We start from the raw sequence: 16,724 nt of genomic DNA, 5'->3' as shown, positions 1-16,724 counted from the left end.
TGGTCATTCGTTCAGGATTGGTGCTGCGACTGAGGCGGCAAGATTGGGGGTCAGTGATGAGGCAATTATGAGGATCGGGCGTTGGGAATCGGCGCGATTTCGATCCTATGTTAGGCTGGGTCTTCTGTAATTGTGGATCAATAGTTGGGGGGTTGTGTTAATTTTGTTTTTTGTTTTGCTTGCAGGTTTGCCGGTGGCCTTGGTCTGGATTTTAGGACATTCCTATGTGTTCTGGGGGGAGATTAGAGCAGATGGGAGTGAGTTCGGAGGTTGCTACGGTTAGGTGGTTAGGGGTTAGAGGAATGTTGTGGGGGGGGGGGGTTTGCGGGAGGTGCAGCGGTTTGCGCGTTTAGACAGGCCTCCGGATGTGTTGGTGCTTCATGTGGGGGGCAATGACTTGGGGAGGCGGCCATTTAGGGAGTTAGTGAGAGATGTGAAGTTTGATCTGCTGAGGATTTGGGCGCTATTTCCGGGTGTTGTTACAGTGTGGTCTGATATTGTGCCACGTAAGTCTTGGAGGGAGGCTAGGTCTGTGGAGAGCATTAATAAAGCCCGGATAAAGGTGAATAGGGCAGTGGGCAGGTTTATGGCACGGAATGGGGCTGTGGCGGTACGTCATGAGGAGTTGGAAAGAGGAGTTGGTGCGTTTTGGAGAGCAGATGGGGTGCATTTGAATGCGGTGGGGACTGATTTGTGGTCTTTGGGGATCCAGAATAGAGTGGAGATAGCGTTACGGATGTGGAGGGACGCGCAGGCTTGAGGAGGTCAAGTTGCGCGTTCTTGGAGGCGGGGGAGGTCCTGGAAGTGGAAAATATGGTGGTATCTGAGGATGGGAGGGCCCCGCGGTAGGGGCTGGACTCTCATGGAGGAGCCGGTACTAACAAACTAGGCGTCCATCAGTTGCTGCCTCCGAGCTGGGTTCAACGGCTGGGGCAAGATGGAGTCGCAGGTTTGTTACGGTGTTTATGAGGTTATTGGGGCTTCTAGGACCTCCCTCGTCATTGGTTAATTTATTAAGTTATGTTATGTATTTATTTAATAAACGGCTGCTGTGGCCGATTAAATCCAAGCAGTGGTGTTGTGTGTTCATTTATATGGGGCTGGGAAGGAGTGACATTATGTGGGGATAAGGGACCGAACATATAGCCAATTCCCTCTTCATGCAAATTAAAAAGAATTGCATTAATGCAGATTAAAATTTGAATTTTGTGAAAAGGTTCAATATTCTAGGCTCAAAGTGTCACACTCTAGTCAGCTAATTAATCCATATCCCCTGAGCAAAGGGTACCGATCAGTAACAGATGCTTTCACTAAATTTAGTTTCCTGTCAGCAATACAGAGCAAGGCTTCATTCACGACAAAAAAGGGTTCATGTCACCCAGCAATAGAACAGAGGATTTTGAGAGATTTAGGCCCCTGTCACCCAGGCACAGCAGGGGTTCATGAAGAGGAAATTGGCTATATGTTCGGTCCCTTATCCCCACATAATGTCACTCCTTCCCAGCCCCATATAAATGAACACACAACACCACTGCTTGGATTTAATCGGCCACAGCAGCCGTTTATTAAATAAATACATAACATAACTTAATAAATTAACCAATGACGAGTGAGGTCCTAGAAGCCCCAATAACCTCATAAACATCGTAACAAACCTGCGACTCCATCTTGCCCCCAGCCGTTGAACCCAGCTCGGAGGCAGCAACTGATGGACGCCTAGTTTGTTAGTACCGGCTTCTCCATGAGAGTCCAGCCCCTACCGCGGGGCCCTCCCATCCTCAGATACCACCATATTTTTCACTTCCAGGACCTCCCCCGCCTCCAAGAACGCGCAACTTGACCTCCTCAAGCCTGCGCGTCCCTCCACATCCGTAACGCTATCTCCACTCCATTCTGGATCCCCAAAGACCACAAATCAGTCCCCACCGCATTCAAATGCACCCCATCTGCTCTCCAAAACGCACCAACTCCTCTTTCCAACTCCTCATGACGTACCGCCACAGCCCCATTCCGTGCCATAAACCTGCCCACTGCCCTATTCACCTTTATCCGGGCTTTATTAATGCTCTCCACAGACCTAGCCTCCCTCCAAGACTTACGTGGCACAATATCAGACCACACTGTAACAACACCCGGAAATAGCGCCCAAATCCTCAGCAGATCAAACTTCACATCTCTCACCAACTCCCTAAATGGCCGCCTCCCCAAGTCATTGCCCCCCACATGAAGCACCAACACATCCGGAGGCCTGTCTAAACGCGCAAACCGCTGCACCTCCCGCAAACCCCGCCCCCACAACATTCCTCTAACCCCTAACCACCTAACCGTAGCAACCTCCGAACTCACTCCCATCTGCTCTAATCGCCCCCCAGAACACATAGGAATGTCCTAAAATCCAGACCAAGGCCACCGGCAAACCTGCAAGCAAAACAAAAAACAAAATTAACACAACCCCCCAACCATTGATCCACAATTACAGAAGACCCAGCCTAACATAGGATCGAAATCGCGCCGATTCCCAACGCCCGATCCTCATAATTGCCTCATCACTGACCCCCAATCTTGCCGCCTCAGTCGCAGCACCAATCCTGAACGAATGACCAGAATACTCCGTATCATGCACCCCCAAAAACCTCAAACATTTTTTAAACACCGCCAAGAATTGAAATCTCGCCAGAAACGAACCATCCTCATGACGAAAAAATGGCAACGAATCCTTCTCCCTGCCAGACCAATACCTCCTCAAACACAGAACAGGGCACATACCACAACCCACAACAGCAAACAAAGTAAACTGTTGACCTCTGCCCTCTTGATCAGTCTTAGACCTACGAATCCGCACAATGACCCTGTCCTCCCCAATCTCCACATCCTCACTAATCAATCCCCCCGCACGACACTGCCACTCACCAACTCACCCAATCTGAAAGCCCCAAAAAATGCTAACGCAAATGCCGCCCTAAACAACCCCAGCTCCCATCCTGAGCTACACACCACGCTCAACTTCTCACCCATCTGAACCAATAGCTCAAAAGACACCGGTCTCCTCCTATCCATCACCCTACCCGCCCCTCTGCGCCAACCTTTCAGAACCTGTCTCACTAAAAAACATTTCGTTAAATCCACCAATCCCCGCAGCCGAAAACCAAAGGCTACACCTGCAATCAACCGATTTACTTTGGACAACGACCAACCCTCACCTTTTAACATAACCAGCTTAACCCCCCCATCATCCCCCCTGCACCCCAATCCACTTCTCCCAGATTTCCCACGCCTTTCCATACTCCCTCCACGTACCAGGGCTTAGCGAATCCCTAAGCAACCCCATCACCTCTCCTCCAAGATCCCCCACAGCCATGACGGACACTCCAGGCCCTCCAACTCCGCTTCTGGCACAAGAAGCCGGAACCGCTCCCACTGTAAACGAGAAAGAGAGTCCGCCACAGAATTAGTCACTCCAGCCACATGCTTCGCCACCACCCAAACGTTAATCGACAAACACCGTAACACCAAAAACTGTAAAAGCTTAACCACCGGAGGGGAGGATGCTGATAAACTGTTAATAGCCTGAACCACCCCCAAATTATCACAATTAAAGCGCACCTTCCTATTCTCAAACCTATCCCCCCACAACACCACCGCCATAACAATAGGAAACAACTCTAACAGTGCAATATTCGTCACCCAACAGCGCTCCACCCACGACTCTGGCCAACCGCTCGCACACCACTGCCCTTGACAATAAGCGCCAAAACCCACACCCCCCCGACGCGTCCGTATACAATTCAAAATCTGAAACATCACAAACTTCCTCCATAACCAACGTCCTCCCATTATAATGACCTAAAAATTCTGCCCAAACCCTTAAGTCACCTTTCAACTCTTTTCGCAACCTAATAAAGTGATAAGGCGCAGACACACCCGCTGTAGCGGCAGCCAGCCTTCTACAAAAAATCCTGCCCATCGGCATAATCTGACATGCAAAATTAAGCTTCCCTAATAATGACTGCAGCTCCCTCAACCTAATCTTCTCCCTCACTATAGCCTGATCGATTTCGCGCCTCAAATCCAGCACCTTGTCCATAGGAAGCCTACACTCCATCCTCTCTGTGTCTATAACAATCCCCAGGAAACACAATTCAGTAACTGGACCCACCGTCTTCTCCATCGCTAACGGCACACCAAAACACGCAAAAACTGACTGAACCGTGTGTAACAACAAAGAACATACCCGAGAATTCGCAGGCCCCAAACACAAAAAGTCATCTAAATAATGAATAACCGATGCACAACCCGAAACATCTACCACCACCCACTCCAAAAACGAGCTAAACGTCTCAAAATACGCACAAGAGAGAGAGCACCCCATAGGCAAACACCTATCCACAAAATACTCTCCCCCCCAACAACACCCCAACAAACCCATACTCTCCACATGAACCGGAAGCAGCCGAAAAGCCGCTTCAACATCAACTTTTGCCAACAACGTCTCACCCACCTAACAGCCACATAAAATGACGTATAAACCACCGAACACAATTCAGGATCTATACCATCATTGACCGACGCACCTTTCGGGTAAGACAAGTGATGAATGAGCCGAAACTTGTTCGGCTCCTTCTTAGGCACCACCCCCAACGGAGACACTCTAAGGTTCGGAAGCGGTGGCGCACTAAACAGGCCAGCCATCCGCCCCAACTCAACCTCCCTATTTAACTTCTCGGTCACCGCATCCGCATGATCAAGCGCAGACCTAAGATTCTTATGAACCACAGGCCCCGCCGTTACCTCTGCCGGGATGCGAAAACCAAATCTAAATCCATCACCCAATAGCCTGGCCGCCGCTCGGTCCGGGTACCTATCTAGAAATTCCTGCATCCTTTCCACCTGCACCGGTGTCCGGCCCCTTTCCAACACCATCCCCCCCCCTCTGTCTCCCCCCTCTAAAGCAACGGCTAGCCCCGTGCGACCCTCCACACCCTGAGCATTCATGCTTGAATTTGCACTTAGCTCCAAATCTGCAGCTCCCTTCATTAAAGAGGAAACATAACCCTTTTGCTGACGCTGCTGCCAATGCCCCCGGGGACGATCCCCCAGGCTCAGCCCGAAAGGATTGCCCAGCCCTAGGCGGTGCTGTCACCTTCAACCACAACCCGATGTCTTTGTGGTCCCACCGTATATCTGACCTAACCGCCTTACGCTGCCGAAACTGCTCATCATACCGGAGCCACCCCACACCGCCGTATACCCGATATGCCTGCTCTATCGCATCCTGGTAACAGAATAACGTTCCGGCGACCTCTCTCCAATGACACTTGCTAATATGGCAAACGCTTGCAGCCAATTAGCAAATGTGCGGGGGATCAACCTATGCCGCCGCTTCTCCTCCTCCTCTTTCTTTTCCCTCATCCTTCTTACCCCTATCCAAATTAAACCGTTCCAAAGGAAGCAAGGAAAATATTTCAACATATTCCCCTTTCCAGATTTTTTCTTTCACCTCCTGCTTCAAATGGGCCCCCAAAGGGTCCTCAAAGCACACATACACCTCCCCACGCGCTCTATCATCCAACCTCTGCCCCTCTTCCTCACCCCCCACTTGAGTCTCCACAGACACCGACCCCCCACTCGACCAGGCTACCGGTCCCGGCAACACCCCCCACGCCGGTAATGGCGACCCGCCCACGGACCCCAAACTAGCCAACCACCCCGCCAGACCCCCCAGCAACTGCCCCAAACCTTTTCCTAAATCACCCATGGCCACCCCTCCCCCAACACTTCCTACCGGGAAGCCCTGCGCTAATAAGGGACCCCAATTAGTCTCACCAGGCACCACGGGCGCTGTGATTCCCGCTGCCGCAAGTCCTGACTCCCGCTGCTCCGCCTCAACTTCGGCACTCCTCCTGGACGTTGAAGGCGACTCCTCCCGGACGACTTGTACTGCCCGCTGTATAATGCTGACCGGCCTCTGGCACGAAGACGCTGCTCCCGCTCCACCCGAAACTTCACTGGGCCTGCACAGCTCTTCTCGCCCACTCTGCGCAGCCCGAAGCATATGGATCTCCTCACACCGCTGAGTAGACCGCCCGCTAGGACCTGGACTGGGCCGGTCCACCGTTCCTGGTCCTGTATCCTCAAGACTGGCAGGTGAGAGTGGGGGAAGGGGCGTCCCACTCCGCTCTGGGCCCCGCCGTGTACTGGGATTCCTCCTGCGACGAGAGCGCCCTGCTGCAGGCTGAGCAGACCCTCTCCGCCGCGGAGGGTCCCTGTAGGGGCTCCCTACTCGGCGCCGGACCCTGGGGGTGCTTTCAGGACTAAGGCGCGCCGGTGGGACACCCCGCCGCGGCCGGACAGCCCGTACAGTGGGGGTAGCTACAGAAGCAGGGTCAATAACACACGCACCCACCTGCTCCTGCAACCAGCCAGGCCCCCGCACCTCCGCCTCCCTGCGCAGTATCTCCAGTATCTCCTCCACTGATAACGGCAGCGCTGACATGATCCTTCTCCGTTTGCTTTCCATGGCCGAATGACTCTGCCCCCCACCTCTTCCTCACTCTGACCAGCCGCCCCTCCCCCTCGTTCTCATGGCTACTCCCGCCCTTACTAACTTCCTACCTCTGCACCTTAACCCTTAACTCACCTGTCCACTCACACCCAAAACCCTCTTCATGACCTGCCTCCCCTTACCGCTGTGCTTCTTGTCCGGCCTCACTTTCATGGCAAAAGGGGGTTCATGTCACCCAGCAATAGAACAGAGGATTTTGAGAGATTTAGGCCCCTGTCACCCAGGCACAGCAGGGGTTCATTCACAGCAAAAGTGGGTTCTAGGTGGCGCCGAGGGGGTTAAATGAAGGCGGCATAGACTGGGGAGACGGATACAAAGGGTTAAGGCTATTCAGCAGCTAGCAGCTCGTGTCATGGAAGTTTCCAATATACAGGGGGGTAGCTCTAGGGTTTTAGGCCGGACAGTCCGGTTTTCAGGCTCCCTGTCCTCCATCCGGTGCAGTGCCTGGACTAACACAGGGATGTCCTCCTTTTCAGTAGCTCACGCTCAGACAGCAGCACTGTGCTGTCTGGGCGTAAGCTGCAGCAACTGACCGAGGCTTCTCTCACCCCCAGTCTGTCCCTAGAGCCGCAGATATGACTCCCTGTGGCTGACTGAGGGGAAGAGAAGCACCCCGGCTGCCCCCGCTCACCTTCCATTCACAAACTTCTTCCCTCTCCTCCCCTGTGTTTTCCCCCCAGTCGATGGTGGGGGCGTGGCTTCACTGGCACGGGGGGTGGCTTTGAGGTTTGGAGGCGTGGTTTGTGTCATTGTGGGTGTGGTTTGGGGCGTTGTGGGTGTGGTTTGGGCCGGTCCGGCTTTCTAGGGTGAAGCCAGTGGCCACCCTAGGTACCTCCCCAGACTTGGTTGGCCGGTTTATTATATTCCTGGGTGATCCAGGTTATTCTCCCCTTCCCCCTGATTGGTTGCTAAGATGGTAGGGGCAATGTAGGGTTAAATAGGGGTTGAGGCAAGTCTCTGCCTTTTTCTCTACGGCACCAGCAGGCAGCTCTCAGCTCGCAGCAGGTATGGCCACAGAGGAGCAGCTTTTGGCAGCGCTTGCTGCACACTTTCAAAACGAGGACCCGGCTTTTCTATCCCGCCTGATGGCGGGCTTACAAGCGCCCCAGTCATCTATTCCCCCGCCCGCCCCTTGCGCACAACTACCGGAGCGGCCGGGGGGTAGGCGGCCCATCAGAAATATCCGCCCACCCGCCCGACTCAGCCCCTCTCCTGCCCCAGTACCTCGCCGCACCAGGAGCCGGCGGCAGCAGCAGCGTGACGATCCTCCGGGTTCCAGGGTTCGGAGGACTCCTGCTCTTCGGCCTGCACGTCCGCAGGCCACGCCCACCGCTCACCAACTTCCGGCGCCGCGGGAACTGCAGCTCCAGTTCCCGCCGGCCGAGTCACAGCCCCTCCTCCCTGCTTGCCCTGCACAGAACAACATGGGTAATCGTCACAGCGAGCGCTCCTCTGCTGAGGAGAATATAACAATAACGCCACAATTGCAGTCATTTGTCCCTACCGAGGAGGCCCATATAGGGGAAGCTGTTTATAGTACTGCTGCAGCTGTAGCAGCGCCTTTCACACAGCCCATACAACAGATCATGCCCCCTCCAGGCCCACCAATGCAGCTGCCTACTAGCTATGTTCCCACCCCCCCGCCACTGTTACAGTCAACCCCCCCTCCTCTTCACACACCAAATGCATCTGCCAACGTACAGATGACCCTGCCGGCTACCGCTCCTGGGCAGGAGTCTGCCCCACGCTATCCTTCCCGGCATAGATCACCTGCAGTTATCCACGACCGCCGAGAAAGGCGCAGGTCGGGTTCTCACCGTTGCCGCCGTTCCTGCCATGTATCCAGCGCCCATAGCCGTAGTAGCCGCTCGACACGGTCAAGATCGGCGCGATGGAGGTCGCCTTCGTCTTCAGAGTTGAGCTCCTGCGGTTCAGATTCCGGCAGGTCACGTTCTCGGAGTATGCGGGCCCCCAGACATCAGTCAAGAAGGCCTTCCTGTGTGGTGGAGTCTGCCAGCGCTGTCCCAACAACGATTCCACAGGCGAGTTTAGTCGCTCCTACACATCAGAGTCCATCTACCGGTGAGTACAATTTTACTGGGGCCTGGGGTGCGGATACAGTAGCCAAAGGTTTAGTTCCTGCGCTTAGGGCCTTGCTAGCACAATTAGACCCCGGTTCTTCCCTGACACAGCCCGCCACAGAGGCTTCTCTGTCCAGCAAGTCCAGACCTAGCGATCATAAGGAATCCATATTTTGCGGGTTAACGCCGTTAGGAGCCCACCTAGATGATGACACCAAAAACAAAATATGGGCTAACCAGTATATTGACATCTGGTCGTTAATTTCTGTGGATCAGCAGACGGTGGACAAAGAGAGGCGTCCCAATGCTGAGCGATTCATAGACCGCAAACCAAAGGTGGCGCGTACCATAGGTAATTGGATACAAGCATTTGCGGTTTTGGGTTACACCATGGCTCAGCGCCGCCCGGAACTCTCGGCGGACCTCTTCGTCTACATGGACTCTATTTATAGTGCGTTTAAGGCGCATGGTGGTTCCGCTTGGTGGCGGTATGACGAAGAGTTCCGCCGAAGGTTAGCTTTACAACCTGATATAGGTTGGGGGGTAAAAGCAGCAGATTTATGGCTCCGCCTTATGATGTCACAGAGAACGCAACCCTTTCCTCCCGCGGCCACTGCTCCCTCAGCAAATGCATACGGCGCAGTGGCCGTGCGCAGGCCAGGAGCCTGCTGGTTATACAACGAGGGACATTGTAAATTTTTTGCCCTATGCAAATACAAGCATGAGTGTTCCGTTTGCAGAGGCTCACATGCTGCTATCCGATGCCAGCGCCAGCTTTCAGTACATAAAGCCCACACTGCTGCCGGAGGGAAAGACCCTGGTGAGCGTGCACGCGATGCCCCCGTGGCTAGACCAATACCCCAATGAGCAGGCGGCCGCTCAACTGCGTTCTGGTTTCACGTCAGGTTTTTTCATTCCGTTTTATTTTTCTTCACTACCCACAATTTCTGATAATTTGAAGTCAGCAAAGGATAACCCAGAGCAATTGAGAAGCAAAGTAGCTAAAGAAGTCTCCCTAGGGCGTATAGTAGGACCATTTACGTCACCCCCATTTAAAAACATACGTATTTCCCCTTTAGGCCTTATACCTAAAAAAGAGCCAGGTTAATTTCGATTGATACATCATTTGTCCTTTCCAAAGGGTGCATACGTGAATGATGGTATTTCCAAGGAGGAATCTTCGGTGTCCTATGTGTCATTTGATAGGGCAGTAGCTTTAGTTAGCCGTGCTGGAACTGGCGCATTGTTGGCCAAATCTGACATTGAAGCAGCTTTTCGTTTACTCCCTGTACATCCTGATTGTTATCACCTATTAGGCTGTATGGTGGACGACGCCTATTACTATGACACATGCCTACCGATGGGCTGCTCTATATCATGCCATTATTTTGAATTGTTCAGCACCTTTTTGGAATGGGTCATCCATTTTGAAACGGCCTCACAGAATATTATCCATTATTTAGATGATTTCCTATTTGTTTCCTCTGGCAATTCAAAAAAATGTAAATTCCTCCTGGATACATTTCGTTTTTTCATGGCTCGATTTGGTGTCCCCCTCTTTGAGGATATAATTCAGTTAGCCTGAGGCTACAAGTTTCCCGTTTGTGGTCATATAAAACATAACATTTATTATTTTTCCTTTTAAAAGAATAAATCAGGGAAGAAAAGAAAAGAAAATCCTATTTTAAAATTACAGGTGTAGCTGGGATTTAGGCAATATGGACACAGGTTGCTTCACCTATGTTGCTGCCTTCAGTGATATGCGTCCATACTACCAAATAGGTGCTATAATAACACTCTTATTCCTTCTATTTACCAGCTCAAATAGAGCATCGGCTAAGTAGTTTTACTGGTCTCTGTGTAGATCGTAACACTAGAGGTCATATGCGGTCGCTTTTGTATTAGTCTGTGCAATGTAGCATTTTGTTGCGATTCCCTGCCTGTATGTGTCTAACACGAGGTGTGTCTGCAGTCAGACCCCGTTCAGACACACTATCACAGCCACACTTGAGCTAAAAATCAGATTGTAGCTCCCCCGACATGTTTCGCCACAGATGTGGCATCTTCAGGGGACACGGAGCTACTGACAACAAGAGCGACATACAGGAAGAGGCTTGACGGGGGTATTGGTCATAATTTGCTCGCCCCTACTACAACTACCTGTTCTCACCTGTTCAGCCCACACCATATACCAATACACCCAACCATCCCAAAAAGACTCAGACACCTGTTGGAATATATTGGCCACAGCAACCGTTTATTAATATAAATACAAACATAACATAAACCATGAAAAATTCCCAACAATGACTCCTCCTAACGGGGGAGGTCCTTAGAGCCCCACAAACCCCCCAGCTGCTGATCCGGGGTGAGCCATTTTGCCTCCAGCCGTGACCCCCAGCTCGGAAGCACCACAGAATGGCCCTCCCTCAACAGCTGGGCCACCATGGGAGTCCAGCCCCAACCGTGGGGGCCCTCCCAATGTCCTCCAGCTCCACCGTAACCAACTCCAAGGACCCCCCACCGCCACAAACGCACAGATTAGACTCCTCAACTCTGTGCTTTCCTCCACATCCTCAGGGCCACCTCAATACCCTCCTGTAGCGCCAGGCTCCACATATCCACCCCTACTGCATTCAGGTGCACCCCGTCCGCTCTCCAAAAGGAACCAACCCCGCTCTCCAAGTCCTTATGCCTGACCACCACTGCCCCGTTCCGTGCCATAAACCGCCCAATCGCCCGATTAACTTTAACCCGAGCCTTATTTACCGCCTCCAACGACCTCGCCTCCCTCCAGACTCGCCTCGGTACTATGTCCGACCACACGGTCACCAACCCAGGGAACAATGACCACAACCGCAACATGTCCCATTTTATATCTTTTACCAGCTCCCTGATAGGTCAGCCAAATCATTTCCACCCGCGTGGATCACCAACACATCAGGTGCCCTATCCATCCGGGCAAAACGATGCACCTTAGGCAGCACCCCTCTCCAAATCATGCCCCTGCGCCATATCCATCTTACAACCACCGACACCCTGTCGAAACCTAGTTGCTGACCGTCCGGCCGAACTGCTGCCCGAACGGCCCCCCAGAAAACATAGGAGTGTCCCAAAATCCACACCAGGGCGGGTGCTGCACCTGAAACGAGAAAAATAATGCAAGAACAACACTGCCAACGTAAAGCAAAATATCAACCACCCCTCTTTTTTTTTATTTTTTTTATAAACGATTCAGACGAACACGCGCAGATTCCCATCGTCCTATGCGTTTTATGACCTCATCCCCCAAACCCAACCTTGCTGCTTCAGTGGCTGCACAATCCTAAACGAATGACTGGAGTACCCCTCCCGATCCAGCCCCAACCCCTGCAAACATTTTGCAAACACTGCCGAAAATTGAAAACGGGACAAATAGGACCCATCCGCGTGAACTTACAGTGGACCTAGCCCCACCTCTACCCGTGAACCATACTCCCGAAGACAGCTGACCGGACACATATCACAATCCGCAACCACCACCCTACGACTCCGACCCTCCACATCGGTCTTTGATCTACGGATAACGAACTTCACCCTATCCGGAAACAAATCCACATCATCCCTCATCAACTCCCCCGGTCTATACACCGACGGACAAACTAGTTCACCCAAACGAAGCGCCCCAAAGAACGCCAGCGAAAAAGCCAATCTAAACAAACGGACCTCCTTCTCTGAATTACACACACCCGTCAACTGCCCCCCCAACTCCAACAATAACGCAAACAAACAATACCGGCCTCCTGGTATCCACCCCTGATCGCAGCCTACGCCATCCTTTTAACGTCTGCACCACCAGAAACGACTTAGTAAAACCAAACATCCGTCTCATTTTAAAACCGAAAGCCAGCCCAGCCATACAACCATTAATTTTACTAACTGACCATCCCTCTTCCATACAATGACCCAAAAACATCAACAACGCTACCTCCGAATCCTCCATCCTTGCCCCCAGATCCACACACCAAGCCTCCCAATGATCCCAAGCTCTGACATACATAGCCCACGTACCGGGCGCCAACGACGCTTGAATGAGCCCATTCACGGTTCTTCCAGCAGATCCCACAGGCAAGCCGGACAAGGTAGGCCCGTAGCTTCCGCGTCTGGAGCCAACTGACGAAAACGATCCCACTGTGAACGAGAGAGGGCGTCAGCAATACAGTTCTCCACCCCCGGGACATGCACCGCCATCACCCAGGCATTAAGCGACAGGCACTCCAACACCAACCGCTGAAGAAGCCGTACCACTAAAGGCGAAGACGCCGACAAACCATTTATAGCCTGCACCACCCCCATGTTATCACAGTGAAAACGAATCTTTCTATTCCGAAAACGGTCCCCCCACAATAACACCGCCACCACAATTGGGAAGAGCTCCAATAACGCCAAATTCCTCACCCAACCGCGCTCAAACCACCCTACCGGCCACTGCCCAGCACACCATTGGCCACCACAAAATGCACCAAAACCGGAACCACCCGCCGCATCTGTAAACAGCTCAAAGTCAAACGAGTCCATCACCTCCCCCATAAATAACGAGCGACCGTTATACTTTTCCAAAAATGACAACCACACCTTTAAGTCCGCCCGCAATTCCTTCCCCAGCCGAATGTAGTGACGAGGCGAAACCACACCTGCTGTCTCCCTAGCCAGTCGTCTACAGAAAACCCTTCCCATGCAAGCAAAATTAAGTTTCCCTAACAGTGATTGAAGTTCCCGTAGCTGCAACTTCTTCTTCCTCTGGGCATTCACCAAATTCCCTCTTAAATCCTCTAATTTATCTACTGGCAGTCTACACTCCATCTTTCCGGAATCAATCACAATCCCCAAGAAACTCAATACCGTTACCGGACCCTCCGTTTTTTCTGCCGCCAACGGAACCCCAAACCAACCAAAAAGCGAACGTAACGTTTCCAACAACAAGGAACACACCCGCGAACCCGGGGGGCCTATACACAAAAAATCATCCAGGTAGTGAATCAGAGATGCACAACCTGATGAGTCTATCACAGCCCATTCCAGAACTAAACGTTTCGAAGTAGGCACATGACAAAGAGCACCCCATGGGCAAGCATCGGTCCACAAAGAAACCCCCCTCCCAAAAACAGCCTAGCAAATGGTGACAATCCGGATGTACCGGCAGTAACCTAAACGCCGCTTCAATATCCGTCTTTGCTAGGAGTGCCCCCGCCCCAAAGCGCTTCACCCACGCGACCGCTGCATCAAATGACGTATATACCACCGAACAAAGTGCGGGGTCAATACCATCATTGACCGAAGAACCCTTTGGAAAAGACAGGTGATGAATAAGCCAAAACTTATTCACCTCCTTCTTAGGGACCACTCCCAGCGGTGACACTCGCAAATCCGCAAAAGGCGGCTCCTGAAACTGGCCCGCCATCCGACCCAACAACACTTCCTTATTTAGTTTATCCGTCACCACCTCCGAATGCTCCCTAGCCGAACGCAAATTCTTTTTTAACAACACTGCCCCCCTGGTACAAACGGAATCCTAAACCCCTCCCCAAACCCCGCCTCAAGCAATACCGCCGCGGCCCTATCCGGATACCTAGCGAGAAAAGGCACCATCCTTTCCAGTCTGACCGGCGTCGCCCCCTTTGCTATTGGCGTCCCCTTTTTGCTTCCCGCCCCTAAAGCATCTTGCCGCTCCATGGTTCCCCCCACACCTGAGCATTCATGTTTAAATTTGCATTTAACCCCGAATCTACAGTTTCCTTCATTAAAGGCAAAGCACAAGCCTCTTGCTGAGGCCGTCCCCATGCTGGAAGACCCCCCGCTCCCCCCTTCCCCCCGAAAGGGCTGCCCAGATCTAACAGGTGCCGTCACCTTCAGCCATAAGGCAATATCTTTGTGATCCCACCTCATGTCTGGACGCACCGCTTTTCTCTGCCGGAATTGTTCATCGTAACGCAAACAGGCAACCCCCCCGTAAACCCTATACGCTTCGCCTATAGCATCGAGATAACAAAACAGCGCCGAACAATTCTCCGGCGCCCTCTCCCCAATCACACTCGCCAAAATAGCGAACGCCTGCAACCAATTAGCATAGTCCGCGGAATCAACCTGAACCGTCGTTTTTCCTCCTCATCTTTTTTACCCTCGTCCTTTCTTGTCCTATCTAGATTAAACCTCTCCAGGGGGAGCAAAGAAAAAATCTCTACATACTCCCCCTTCCAAATCCGCTCCCGCACCTCCGCCTTCAAATGAGCCCCCAAAGGCCCCTCAAAGCAAACATACACCTCTCCCTTTGCCTTATCGTCCACCCGCACTGTCTCCTCCTCCGCCTCAGCCCCCGCCTGCGTCTGCACTGACACCCCCACTCCCGGTAATGCCCGCCGAGGCTCACCCCCCAACCCGAAACCTCCCGACGGACCCTGTACTCCCCACGCCTGTAAAGGGGATCCCCCCGCCACCCCCCAACTGGCCATCAATCCCGCCAAACCCCCCAACAATTGCCCTAAACCCCTGCTGACATCCGCCTGCGGGCCACTACCCCCCCCCAACCCCCATGCTCTGCACTACCTGAGCTAACGGTCCCCAAGTAATCTCACCTGGCTGCCTGGGTGCTGTGTCCCCATCAGCCGTGATTCCTGACTCCAGACGAACCGTCCCTTGAGGAAGATCTTCGGATCCCGCCGCCAATCCATCTTCATACTGTTCCCTGGAAACGCTGGTACCAGGGACGATGCGTCTCTCCACGACTGGATCCTGAGGGGCAGAGCTCTCCTCTTCACTCTGCCTCCTGGCAGAGCTGGAGTCAGCAGCAAGGCAGCACTCTCTATGGCAATCCGGATCCATCCTGCTGCATCTTCTCCCTTCTGCCTGTCCCCTTGCCAGCCTCAGACCAGGGACGCTAGGGTTAACTGAGGCACTGTGGGCGGAGCTACTGTGGGCGGAGCTACCCCTCACACACTGAACGGAGGGCCTGCTGCTCGTTTCTCCTTCCATTGCAGCAGCCCCGTATTGCAGCCTGTTCCTCCCACGCCGGGCGGTCACCCCCCTGCCAGGAGTTAGGGGGGGCCCCGCCGCACCTGGTCCCGAACCCCCGCCGCTGCCGCTGGATGAAGGAAATGGCCGGGCCCGGCCACCCCTGGGGCTCCGCCTACCAATTGGATTCCTTCCACATCGGGGCCTTGAAGCAGCTGGCACCGGAGGCGCCCGACGTGAAGGGTCCTGTGAAGGGCTCCGGACACGGCGCTGAGTCCGAGGGGGGGATGAAGAAGGACTGAAGCGCGCCGGCGGCCGTGCCCGCCGCGGCCGTATTAAAGGGGGCTGAGGCAGGACAGGAGCCTCAGCCTCCCCCCTCAGCAACAACCGAACCTGCTCCTGGGCCCATGCAGATCCGTGGACCGCTGCTGCCGCCCGCAACTCCTGAATCGCCGCTTCCAACTGCTCCATCACTGCAACAGGTCTGGCCAGCTTTCTCAGGTAACCAAAATGGCTACCGTCCACTTTCCCCCTACTCTATTTAACCCCTACGCTCCTCCCCTCCTGCTCAAACCCACCAATACGACCCTCCTGCATCCACCCCACCCCCTGCTACCCCAATCCTAATCTCCCTGGGGCTCCCTAACCAAACCCCCCGTCATGTGGGCCTACCCTTAGGGGCCCCCCTTTCTCCCCCCTTCCAGTCCGGCCATTTCCTTTAACCTCTATAGGTGGGTATTTCTTAGTTTGAGATCCAATCAATATCCGTCGCTCGTGTGACAGAATGGTAATCCGTCCACTCACCACATCCGTAGGTGATTCGTCATCTTCTCACATCGGGAGGATACCTATTGCGCATGTATCTAGACTTAGTCTTATTCTGACTCGATTAGTCATACTGCCGCCTTGGGGAGTGTCTATTGCGCACGCGTCTGAACTTAGTTTTATTTCAGTTAGAGTTGGTATGCTCTGCGCATGCGTCCGAACTTATTCTTATTTAAGGTTATGTCTATTGCCCATGCGTCTGAACTTAGTTTTATTTCAGTCTAGGTTGGTATACTTTACACATGCGTCTGGACTTAGGTTTATTTAGG

At 53.1% G+C, this 16,724-nt stretch overlaps 1 long non-coding RNA gene across 1 annotated transcript; it reads right to left on the bottom strand.

The window, feature by feature from the left end:
- Nucleotides 1–2,913: 2,913 nt before the first annotated feature.
- LOC120997043 lies at nucleotides 2,914–12,466 on the bottom strand. The gene is made up of 3 exons (XR_005778053.1): nucleotides 12,454–12,466; nucleotides 9,239–9,244; nucleotides 2,914–3,071 (listed from the first exon to the last, which is right to left on the bottom strand). It is a non-coding gene; the product is annotated as an uncharacterized LOC120997043 (long non-coding RNA).
- Between the last annotated feature and the right edge of the window lie 4,258 nt (nucleotides 12,467–16,724).

This window comes from Bufo bufo, chromosome 4 (assembly GCF_905171765.1).
Source record: "Bufo bufo chromosome 4, aBufBuf1.1, whole genome shotgun sequence".
Classification (NCBI taxonomy): domain Eukaryota; kingdom Metazoa; phylum Chordata; class Amphibia; order Anura; family Bufonidae; genus Bufo; species Bufo bufo.
Note: the sequence above shows the minus strand (reverse complement) of the source record. Positions and strands in the feature narration are given on the sequence as shown.